The 13,171-nt window shown below is 38.6% G+C and overlaps 1 pseudogene; it reads left to right on the plus strand.

Moving 5' to 3' along the window:
* Nucleotides 1–787: 787 nt before the first annotated feature.
* Nucleotides 788–2,932, plus strand: LOC116630504 (annotated as a pseudogene).
* The last annotated feature ends 10,239 nt before the right edge of the window (nucleotides 2,933–13,171 follow it).

A 13,171-nucleotide genomic window follows, 5' to 3' on the forward strand; every position in this document is an offset into this window, starting at 1 on the left:
ATTTCCAATTTAACATCTACAAGTGCCTATTTTTGTTTCTGTTAAAACATGTTTCAAAGGCAAATTTTTTTTTAAGATTTTATTTATTTATTTGACAGAGAGAGAGACAGGAGAGAGGGAACACAAGCAGGGGGAGAGGGAGAAGCAGGCTTCTCGCTGAGCAGGGAGCCCGATGCCGGGCTTGATCCCAGGACCCTGGGATCATGACCTGAGCCAAAGGCAGATGCTTAACGACTGAGCCACCCAGGAACGCCCAAAGACAAATTTTTTAAGAGTGATATCACTGGGATCAAAGGAGATAATCATTTTTATGGCTCATGAGACATTATCAAACTACTGTATACCAACTTCACACTGTTTTCATAAATGAAAACCGACACCAATTTAACCACAACCATGGGACCTAGCCATTTTAGTATTTTGCTGCTTTACTAAGCATAAAAATATAATCCAGAGGTTAATTTGCACTTCTTTTATTTTTGAAAAATTTTTACATATTTATTTCTGTATTCACCTACTGGAATCTTAATAATTTTTTATGAATTTGAATAATCACTTTATGGGTTATAACTATTAACCCACTATCTCCTAAACTCAGGCAAGTTTTTCTCATCAGCTACCATCCTTTACCATTTTCATTATGTTTATGTTTATATATTCTAATCTGTCAGTCTCATCCTTTGTGACTTCTTCAATCCATTTAGAACTAAGAAATAGACTATTTCTTCATAAATCTAATAAATATTCTAAAACATTTTTGTTTTCTTTTTTCCCTAAAAGAGCCACAGGACTGAAAGGAGCATGGTCCTCTCTTCTCCCCGCCATGGCATACGCTCATCTGTTGATATCAATATACTACAAAAAGGGGGAGTCATTTGGCAAAAATGTTACTTTGCCTGCCAGTTTCAAGGCTCCTATTCGACCTAATGTTGTGAACTTTGTTCACCAGCTTGTGCAAAAACAACATACAGCCCTATGCTGTCAGTGAATTAGCCAGTCATCAAACCAGGGCTGGTCTTGGGGTACTGGCAGAACCGTGGCTTGAATTCCCAGTGTTCGAGGCGGTAGGACTCACTGATCTGGCCAGGGTGCTTTTGGAAATACGTGTCATGGGGGGCCGCACATTTGCACCAACCAAAACCTGGAGCCATTAGCGCTGCAGAGTGAACACAACACAAGAGATATATCATCTGCTCTGCCCTGGCTGCCTCAGCCTTACCAGCACAGGTCATGTCTAAAGGTCATCATACTGAGGAAGTTCCTGAACTTTCTTTGGTGGTTGAAGATAAAGCTGAAGGCTACAAGAGGACCAAGGAGGGGGTGCCGGGGTGGCTCAGTTGGTTGAGCGTCCAACTCTTGATTTTGGCTCAGGTCATGATCTCAGGGTTGTGGGACTGGGCCCCGGCTCCACACTCAGTGGGAAGTCTGCTTTAGATTCTCTCTCTCCCTATCTCTCTGCCCCTTCCCCTCCCCACACATGTGTGCTCACTCGCTCTCTCTCTCTAAAATAAATAAATAAATCTTAAAAAAAAAAAAGAAAGAAAGAAAAAGAAGACCAAGAAGGTTGTTTTGCTTCTTAAGAAACTTAAAGCCTGCTGGACTGAAGCCTTTATTTGTTGGTGCAAGGCTCTAGTGTTTTTCCTGCCTCAGTCATGGAAGCCTATACAGAAAAAGGGGCCAGAAACTCAAAGGAGTTTGGAATGCTGAGCCCCCTACACGGAGAGCAGCTGTTCTGTAGAATCCCACAGCCCTGTCATGGACTTTATAGGAATGAGAAATAAACTTTTGTTAAACTATGAAAGAAAAGAAAAAAGAAAAGAAAAGAAAGAAAGAAAAGAGAAGAAAAGAAAAGAAAGGAAAAGAAAGGAAAGGAAAGGAAAGGAAAGGAAAGGAAAGGAAAGGAAAGAAGGAAGGAAGGAAAGGAAGGAAAGGAAGGAAGGAAGGAAGGAAGGAAGGAAGGAAGGAAGGAAGGAAGGAAGGAAGGAAAGAAGGAAGGAAGGAAGGAAGGAAGGAAGGAAGGAAGGAAGGAAGAAAGAAAGAAAGAAAGAAAGAAAGAAAGAAAGAAAGAAAGAAAGAAAGAAAGAAAGAAAGAAAGAAAAGAAAGAAAGAAAGAAAGAAAAAAGAAAAGAAAGAAAAGGAAAGAAAGAAAGAAAAGAAAAGAGAAGAAAGAAAGAAAGAAACCTACAACCTGGAATAATATAAAAAAGATCTACGCCTCTCTGCAAATGAGAGCTGGCAAGGGCAAAATGAGAAACAGTCATCGTACTCAGCAAAGGGGACCCTGCATCATCTATAATGAGGCAATGGTATCACCAAGACCTTCAGAAACATCCCTGGAATTAATCTACTTAATATAAGCAAACTGGACATTTTGAAACTTGCTCCTGGTGGGCATGTGGGACTTTTCTGAGTTTGGACTGAAAGAGCTTTCCTCAAGTTAGATGATCCGTATGGCACTCGACATAAGGCTGCCTCCCTCAAGAGTAACTACAACCTTCCCATGCACAAGATGCTTAATACAGATCTTAGCAGAACCTTGAAAAGCTCAGAGATCCAAAAAGCCCTCTGAGCACCATGCAAGAAGAGTCATCGCAGAGTCCTAAAGAAGAATCCACTGAAAAACCTGACAATCATGTTGAAGCTAAACCCACATGCAAAGACCATGCACTGGAACACCATTCTTTGCCAGACCAAGAATCACAAGTTCCAGATGGATAAGGCTGGCAGCCTTAGAAGCCAAACGAGATAAGAAGGGGGATCCAGGCAAGAAGCTGTGGGAGCAAAGAAAGGAAAGAAGGTTGTTTGTGTTCAGAAGCCAAAGAAATGTTTGGTGAGAAAAAAGGCTGCAGCTACCAAGAAACCAGCAGCTGAGAAGAAGCCTGCAGGAAAGAAAAAAAAAACCATCACAGAAAAAAAGAAGCCTGCTGCATAAACTTTGTTTACTCCATAAATGTCAAATCACTATGGGCAGCTAATTTTGAATAAAGACCTGATCAAAGGCAGGAGAAACATGAAAAAAATTAATAAATCATTTTAAAATAGATTAAAATAAAATCATTTTAATCTATACACATTCAATTCAGAAAGTAAAATTCCCTTTAAGAAGATGAGAAGGAAATAAATAAAAATATGGCTGGTAAAACTGAGACTTCATTCTCCCAGAGCACTGGTTTTAAATGTGGTCCTCCCCAGTAGATGCATCAGAGATACTTAAGGGAACTTGTTATAAACATAGATTCTTCAGTCCTATCTCTGATACACTGAAGCAGAATCTCTGAGTACGGACACTGGGAAACTTTCATTTTTTAAAAAGATAACCAGGGGCGCCTGGGTGGATCAGTCGGTTAAGCGACTGCCTTCGGCTCAGGTCATGATCCCGGGGTCCTGGGATCGAGCCCCGCATCGGGCTGTCTGCTCGGCGGGAGGCCTGCTTCTCCCTCTCCCACTCCCCCTGCTTGTGTTCCCTCTCTCGCTGTGTCTCTCTCTGTCAAATAAATAAATAAAATCTTTAAAAATAAAAAAAAAATAAAAAGACAACCAGATGATTCTCATGCAGATTTAGGATCGAAATTACAAATCAGGAGCAAGATTTTGGTGAGTCATGCACATGGAATTATTAAGATGCCTGAAAATCAGGAGACACTCAAATACAGTCTGCATGAACACATACATGCATTTTTTTTCTTATAGGATAGTTTTTTGAGGTATAATTCACACACAACAAAATTCAACCTTTTTAAAAAGTGAATAATTCAGTGGTTTTCATATATCCAGAGTTGTGAAACCATCACCACTATCTAATTAGAGAATATTTCCATCACACCAAAAAGGACACCTATACCCATCAGCAGTCATACCCTCTCCCTACTACTCCCCATCCCCAGGCAATCCCTAATCTACTTTCTATCTTGATAAATTTACCTATTTTGGACATTCCATAACACCCAGAAATGAAATGTTCAGATAAATGAAATCATACAGTATGCAGTCTTTTGTGACTGACTTCTGACATTACACTTTAATGTTTTTAAGGTTCATCCATGTTGTGGCATGTTTTAGTATTTCATTCCTTTTTATTGCTAAGTAACATTCCATCGTATGGATACACAACCATTATGTTTATTTTTTCATCAGTAGATGGATACTTGGATTGTTTCAACTTTTTGGCTATTATAAATATGCTGCCATGAATGTTCATGTATGAGGTTTTTGTGTGAACATAACTTTTCATGACTATTAGGTCATTAGCTAGAGTTAACTCGCCAGGCTGTAAGGTAACTCCACGTATAACATTTAGAGGAATTGTCAAACTGTTTCTCAAAGCAACTGTGCCATTATACATTTCCACCAGCATTACCAGTTTCTACCAGTCCTCCTCAACAGTTGTCATCTGACTTTTCAATTCTAGCCCTCCTAGTGGGTATGAAGTAGTATCTCATTATAGTTTGATTTGCATTTCTCTAATGATTAATGACATTGACTATTTTCTCATGTGCTTATTGGCCATTTGCATATCTTCTTTGGAGAAATGTCTATTCAGACCCTTTACCCATTTTTACATTGGTTTGTTTTTTATTATTGAGTTATAAGAGTTCTTTATACTAAATACAAGTCCTCTAGAAAATATAGGAATTGAAACTACTTCTCCCATTCTGTAGGTTGTCTTTTTACTTTCTTAATAGTGTCCTCTGAAGCACAAAAATTTGTAATTTAATAAATTCCAATATATCTAATTTTTCTTCTCTTGTGCTTTTGGCATCCTATTTCAGAAAACTTTGTCTAACCCAAGATCACAGAGATTTACACCTATGTCTTCTTCCAAGAGTTTTATAGTTTTAAAGTTTTATTGCTTTACATTAGGTCTGTGAACCATTTTGAGTTCATTTTTGCATGTAGTATGAGATAGGGGTGCAACTTCATTCTTTTACATATCCAGTTGTCTCAGCATCATTTGTTGAAAAGACTTCTTTCCTTAGTAAATTGTCCTAATACACTTGTCAAAAATCAGCTGACCATTATGAAATTTATAATAGAAACTCTCAATCCTATTCCATGGATCTATATTCTATCCTTACGCCAGCACCCACACCATCTTGATTACTATTGCTTTAGAGTAAGTTTTGAAATTAGGAGTGTATTCCTAGAAAAATTAGATTTTTTTTATTTGTTTTGGTTATTCTGGGTCTATTTCATTTCCATATGAATTTTAGGATCAGCTTGTCAATTTCTGTAAATATAGACACACAGATTTTGATAGAGATTGTGTTGAATCTTTAGATGATTGGGGAGTATCTCCAACTTGCCAGTATTGTCTTCCAATCCATTAACATTACTTTCACTTTATTTTGGTCTTCCTACTTTCTTTCACCAATGTTTTGTAGTTTTAGTGTACAAGTCTTATGTTTCTTTTGTTAAATTTTTCCTAATTATTTCATTCTTTCTGATGCTATTGTAAATGGAATTTTTTTTTATTTTTACTTTTTTTAGATTTTATTTATTTATTTGAGAGAAAGGGAGAGCACAGAGGGAGAGGGTGAGGGAGAAGCAGACTCCCTGCTGAGCAGAAACCCGGACACGGGGCCCAGTCCCAGGATACTGGGATCATGACTTGAGCCAAAGACAGACACTTAACTGACTGAGCGACCCAGGTGCCCCTGGAATTGTTTTCTTAATTTCACTTTCAGTTATAGAAATTTCTAGAGTATAGAAATGCAATTTATTTTTGCGTAATGGTCTTGTATCTGTAACCATGCTGAACTTATTAGTTCTAAAAGTTTTTTAATGGACTTAGATTTTCATTTTTAAGATTTTTAAAAGATAAATCTAAGTCTATTTTTAAGATTATCTATGTACAAGATCATGCCATCTGCAAATAGGGAGAGTTTTACATCTTCCTTTTCAATCTGTATGCCTTTTATGTCTTTTTCTTGTCTAATTGCCCTGGCTAGAACAAAACAGTCCAATGTTGAATAGAAGTAGCAGGAGTGGACATCTCTGTCTTGTTACTGGAAAGCATCCATAGTGTTTTACCATTAAAGTATAATGTTAACTGTGGATCATTTATAAATATTATTTATCAAGTTGAGGATGTTCCTTACTATTCTTAGTTTGTAGAGTGTTTTTATCATGAAAGGTTGCTGGATTTTGTCAAATGCTTTTTCTGTATTTATTAACATGATCATTGAGTTTTGCCTTTATTTTGTCAATACAGTATATTATATTGATCAATTTTCAAACATTAAACCTGCCTTGTGTTCTTGAGATAAATCCCAGTTGTTCATGGATATAAATAATCCTTTTTAAATGTTTCTAGATTTGGAAGGAGAGAAAATGGCAAAAGAGAAGGATCCTGAGCTTACCCTGTCCCAAAAGACACACCAAGGTAACAGCTACCTTTAGGCAACTAACGCTGAAAATGACTTGAAGACTGGCAGAACAGACCTTCCATAGCTAGTCACAGAGAAAATGCCACATTAAAAAGGGTAGGAGGGGCAGAGATGCTGTTGAGAAACAGACCCCCAGAGTGACCAACCACAAATGGAAGGGACAACACAAGCAAAGAGAAGTAAAAGGATCAGACCCCACACTAGGTATCACCGGCATTGGAGAACTGCACTGGGAAGATGAGTCCCCATAATGTCTGGCTTTGAAAACTAGGAGGGCTTAACTCCGTGAGATTTAAAAATCAATGGGCTTGACTCCAGGACTCCAGGAGGGCAATAGGAAACCAAGTTCCTGCCTTTAATAGCCAGCATACTAAATAATTCAGCCCAAGATACAGCACAAAAGCAGCACCTGGAGTATACATAAAGGAAATTTACTAATATCAGGATGTGTGCCAGAGGGGCAAACACCTGCAGATTTCTACAGGAATGAAAGTGCTAGTGGACACCATTTCTCCTCCTCTCCCCAAGCCTAGATAGCCAGACATTTGCAGGAGCCAGGGCCAACACTCTCCATCTACCTTACCAGCGCCTCATACCCTCCCCCACTGTTCCCTTGTGGCCCCACCTCAACCCACCCACCTCAGCAAGCATCTCTCCAAAGTGGCTCCTACTCTACCACACGCAGCAGGAAGCCTCAGCCAGGACCAGTGCCACTCCAAAGTGACTCCTCCCCTGGGGAGGCAGAGACAATAACTACACACATCAGCGTACCCCGTTCCTGCAGCCAGACCTCTTAGCTGGCTGTGCAGGGAGCAATCCCTGTCTTTCTGTGGGCATGCAGCTATGGCAGAAAGGCTAACTACAGATGGCTATGCTGCCTGCTGGACTCACCTACCAATGAACCTGCAGCAGCTTCAGCCAATCCATTCAACAGTACAGGGAGCAAAACATGCTCAGTGTACCTATAGCAGGCAAAGCAGGCCATTGAAGCAAGCTGGGCTAAAAACAATCATGGCTTAGATTCAAGAGGAGAGCACATGGAGCTCACACAGGGGACACCCCTGGAGTGCCTGATTCTGGTGGCTTGGGGGGATTGCACAATAGGGTACCACAAGACCTCTTCTACACAAGGCCACTACTTTCAAGACCAGGAAATGTAGCTGACCTATCTAATACATAAAACAAACACAGAGAGGGGCGCCTGGGTGGCTCAGTTGTTAAGCGTCTGCCTTCGGCTCAGATCATGATCCCAGGGTCCTGGGATCAAGCCCCACATCGTGCTCCCTGCTCAGCGGGAAGCCTGCTTCTCCCTCTCCCACTCCCCCTGCTTGTGTTCCTGCTGTCGCTATCTCTCTCTCTGTCAAATAAATAAATAAAATCTTTAAAGAAAAAAAAAACACAGAGAGTTAGACAAAATGAGGAGACAAAGGATTATGTCCCAAATTAAAGAATAAGACAAAATCAACAGTAAAAGAGCTAAATGAAATGGAGATAAGAAATATGCCTGACAAAAAATTCAAGGTAATGGTCATAAAGATACTCACTGGATTTTAGAAAAGAGTGGATGAACTCAATGAGAACTTCAACAAACAGATAAAAAATATTTAAAAAAAAAAAAAAGAACCAGTGAGAGCTGAAGAATTCAATAACTGCAAAGAAAAAATAAACTAGAGGGACTCAAAAGTAGAGTAGAGGATGCAAAATGGATCAGCGATGTGGTAGACAGGATAATGGAAAGCAACAAGGCTGAGCAACAAAAAGAAAAATAATAAAACATGAGAATGGGTTGAGGGAAATCTGTGGCATCATCAAGAATAATAACATTCACATTATAGGGATCCCAGAAGGAAAAGAGAAAGGGAAGAAAATTTATTTGAAGAAATAATAGCTGAAGACTTCCCTAATCTGGGGTAAAAAACAGACATCCAGGTCCAGGAATCACAAAGAACCCCAAATAAGATGAGCCCAAAGAGGTCCACATCAAGACACATGATAATTAAAATGCCAAAGATTAAAGAGAGAAGTGTAAAAGCATCAAGAAAAAGCAACTAGGGCACCCGGGTGGCTCAGCTGGTTAAGCGACTGCCTTCGGCTCAGGTCATGATCCTGGAGTCCTGGGATCGAGTCCCACATTGGGCTCCCAGCTCAGCAGGGAGCCTGCTTCTCCCTCTGGCCCTCTTCCCTCTCATGCTGTTTCTCTCTCGCTCGCTCTCTAATAAATAAATAAATAAAATCTTTTTGAAAAAAAGAAAAAAAGCAACTACTCACATATAAGGGAAACCATATAACCTGATTTTTCATCAGAAACTTTGCAGGCCAGAAGAGAGTGGCATGATATATTCAAAGTGCAGAAAGGAAAAAACCTACCACCAAGAATACTCTACCCAGCAAGATTACCATTCAAATTAGAAGGAAAGATAAAGAGTTTCCCAAACAAACATGTATTAAAGGAATTCATCACCACTAAATCAGCTTTACAAAAATGTTAAAGAGAATTCTTTTTTTTTTTTTTTACTTGTACTGATAATACTTTATTTTTTTCAGTTGAGAGGTAAGTATACACACGATCATTGTTTTGGGGGTTTTCTTCATCTTTGCATACTTGGAAAACAATTTTTTTAACTGAATATATTAGAAATCCAGCTTAACATCTATTGTTTTCAGATAGAAATTATTCTTAAGCTCTTCTTCTTCCAGGGAGCACACCCAGAAGCAGATAACCTCCCTCCTTTACACTGTGGTCCTTCACATTATGTTTAAAGTCACAATAAGTCCTTCCCATGCTGTCACCTGGAACATATAAGGTTAAGTACCATATGTCACATTTTTCCTCATGTCATGAGGCACACTGCAGAACACAGAAGACTTATTTGATGTTTTGTTGGCTTGCACCCTGAAGCTTTCTTTACAATACCTTCTATCCAGGAGCAGAGAGAAGGATCTGATATTTATTTTTCCCATGTTTTGTTTCCCCTGGACCTTCCATGAGATATCTCAGCAGTAGAGCAGGCAACCAAACATTTAATCCATGAATCAGGAAAACTACTAATGTTTACCCCTCAAGTCCAACTGAGATACTGGAGCTACAAAGAATTCTTTAAGTGAAAAAGAAAAGGGCATAACTAGAAGAAAATTATAAAAGAAAAAAATGTAATGGGTAAAAGCAAACATGGTAAAGGTAGTAGATCAATCACTATTATAAAGCTAATATGAAGGTTAAAAGACAGAAGTATTAAATCAATTATATATAAAATATTAGTTAATGGATTCACAAAATAAAAAGCTGTAAAGCATTACAATATATATATAAAATGTGGAAGGGAAATTAAAAATGTACTGCTTTTAGAATGTGTTCGAATTTAAGCAACCATCAGCTTAATACAGACTGCTGTATACTTAGGATGTTATATATGAACTTCATGGTAACCACAAATCAAAACCTGTAATACATAAATAAAAAATAAAGAGTAAAAAGCCAAGCATAACACTAAAGAAAGCCATCAAACCTGGGGGAAGAGAACAAGAGAAGAAAGGAACAGAGAAGACCTACAAAAGAACCAGAAAACAATTAACAAAATGGCCATAAGTACATACCATTTGTAATTACTTTAAATGTAAATGATCTAAATGTTCTAATCAAAAGACACAGGGTGGCAGAATGGTTAAAAAGGAAAAAGACCCATCTATATGCTGCCTGCAAGAATCTGACTTCAGACCTAAGGACATACAGACTGAAAGTGAAGGATGAAAAAATATGTTTCATCCAAATGGAAGAAAAAAAAAGCCAGGATAGCAATACTTATCAGACAAAATACTTTTTTTAAGATTTATTTATCTATTTTGAGAGAGAGAGAGAGAGTGAGCAGTGGCAGGGGGGGCACAAAGGAGAGGGAGAGAGAATCTCCAACAGACTCCACACTGAGCATGGAGCCCCATGTGGGGCTCGTTCTCATGACAGTGAGATCATGACCCAAGCCAAAATCAAGAGTCAGATGCTTAACCAACTGAGCCACACAGGCGCCCCCAAAATAGACTTAAAACAAAGACTGTAGGAGAGACTTCAGGTGTTACATATTGATAAAGGGATCAATCCAGTAAGAGAATATAACAATTGTAAAGATCTATGTACCCAACATAGAAGCACCTAAACACCTAAAAGTAAATATTAACAGACATAAGGGAGAAATTGACGATAATAAAATAATAGTAGGAAACTAACACTCTACTTACATCAATGGATAGATCACCCACACAGGAAATCAATAAGGAAACAGTGTCTTTGAACAACACATTAGACCAAATGGACCTAACAGATACACACAGAGTATTCCATCCAAAAAGAGAGTACATATTTGTTTCAAGTGCACATGAAACATTCTCCAAGATAGATCACCTTAGGTCAAAAAACAAGCTTCAATAAATTTAAGAAAATTGAAATTGTATCAAGCATCTTTCCAACCACAATGCAATGAAACTAGAAATCAATTACAAGGAAAAAACTGAAACCTCTTCTTTAAACATTTGGTCAATTCACCATGAAGTCATCTTAGCCTGACCTTTCCTTTGTAAGAATTTTTTTTCTTCTTTTTTTTTAAAGATTCATTCATCCATTTTGAGAGAGAGAGAGAGCAGAGAGAGGGAGAAAGAGAATCTCAAGCAGACACCCCGCTGAGCACAGAGCCCGAAGCAGTGCTCAGTCTCACAACCCTAAGACCATGACCTGAGACGAAATCAAGAGTTGGATGCTCATCTGACCAAGCCACCCAGGTGCCCATGTAAAAATTTTCTAATTACTAACTCTCTTTCCTCATTATTGATCTACTGGAATTTTCTGCTTCTTCTTGTGTCAGTGTCACAGGTTTGTGTCTTTCTAGGAATTTGTCCATTTCAGCTAGGTTATCTAATTGTTGACATACAGTTACTAATAGTATTCCCTTATAATCCTTTTTAATTCTGTATGGTCTGTAGTGAAGTTTTTTCATTTCTGATTTTAATAACTGGAGTGTTCTTTTTCTTGGTCAATCTAGCTGAAGTTTTCTCAATTTTGTTGAAGTTTACATAGAACCAACTTCTGGTCTCACGGATTTTCTTTATTGATTTTCTATTCTTTATTTCTGTTCACATCTTCATTATTTCCTTCCTTCTGCTTGTTTTGGCTTTACTTCGCTCATCTCTTTCTAGCTTCTTAACTAGATAGAAACTAAGGTTAAGTTAGGTTAGATTATTGATTGACATCTTCCTTTTTAAGTAAATTGTGGTCCAGTAGGTCTCAGGTCTCCACAATTGCCATGGTGTTGCTCAGCAAGCAGATAGCCCACTGGATTCTGGCCACATTGCCTCCTGGCATCATGGCTGAATGTTGCTAAAATTAGCTGGAAACCAATCTACAAACTGAACAAAAATCCTTGACTTTATTGCTGCAATTCCAGCATTCACATCCTTAGGGACCACATTCCCTCTGTATAGCAAGCAGCGGACCATATAATTGCCAAGTTGAAAATCACACTTGACTAGCTGGTTAGAGAACTTGAAGAATGTAGTGGTATATCTGACAAAGAGCTACTCACAGTAGGTTTTGTCAGCAGAGATGATGAGGGCAAAGGTTGTCATGGGGAAATGTATTCTCAGATTAGGTACAGTGTTGGTCTGGAACTCAATTATTAGGTCTACATTCAAGGGCCCTTCAAACCAAGGGAAATAGTAATGGAAGACCTATCAGCCTATTTATGCGGGAATAAGAGGGGTGTTTTACACCAAGTATATGATGCCACATGTCACAGATGGTCATGGATGGTGAGGATTGAGTTGTAAGGCTCTACAGCAATGGAGATCCTTAGGGCTGGATATACAGAGAACTCCAGTTTAATCTTCCTGCTATATTGTATCAAAAGCCACACCACTGGGGTGCCTGGGTGGCTCAGTTAGTTAAGTGTCCGACTCTTTTTTTTTTTTTTTTTTTTGTTTTTTTTCCCCCCTTTTTTTTTCTTTTTGGAAAGACTTTTTTTTTTTTTTTTTTTTTTTTGATAGGTCATTTTTTTTCTCCTTAAGCGTCCGACTCTTGATCTTAGCTCAGATCTTGATCTCAGGGTCGTGAGTTCAAGCCCCACATTGAGCTCCACACTAGGCATGGAGCCTACTTAAAAAAAAAAAAAAAAAAAAAAAAGCCACACCATTAAGAGAGATATAAATCTTGACTCAATACCTCCTCCAAAGCTTCAGAAAATTAAAAATCCCTTAAGTTCACTGCAGTGTTCTGCCAGCTTTTTGATCCTCTCTATTTCAAGATTGACAATCTCTGATGCCACAAAGTTGTGAACTCAGGCATGGTTGCTTGCAGCATCTTCCTTTATGCTAAGAAGATGCACTGGGTAGAGGAGTGAATAGTAGTTCCCTGCAAGAATCCCATCTATAGCAGTTGGTCTAGGTCTGGGAGGAGTTCTCTGGGCACACATGTCCCAGCTCTTGCCTCACAAAAGAAGGTATCAAAAGGCATTCATATTCTCCATTTTAATACTTTCCAACTGATCCTTTCTATTGTCAAAAATGATGTCACCTGGCTGTATTCCACATTCCAGGCAACAGTGTTCCCAGAAAGTGCTCCCAATCTGAATGCCAGCTTTGCCAATGTTAACAGAAAGGCATTTCCTCATGCTGATCTGAAGGTGTCAGCACCATGTGGTAGTAATTCTAAATCGTGTCTCTTACAGACAGTACATAATTTAGTATTTTTAAATATACTCTTCCAGTTTCTATCTTTTGCTTAGAAAGCTTAATACATTTGTATT

The sequence above is a fragment of the Phoca vitulina genome, unplaced genomic scaffold (assembly GCF_004348235.1).
Source record: "Phoca vitulina isolate PV1807 unplaced genomic scaffold, GSC_HSeal_1.0 scaffold4, whole genome shotgun sequence".
In the NCBI taxonomy this organism is placed as follows: domain Eukaryota; kingdom Metazoa; phylum Chordata; class Mammalia; order Carnivora; family Phocidae; genus Phoca; species Phoca vitulina.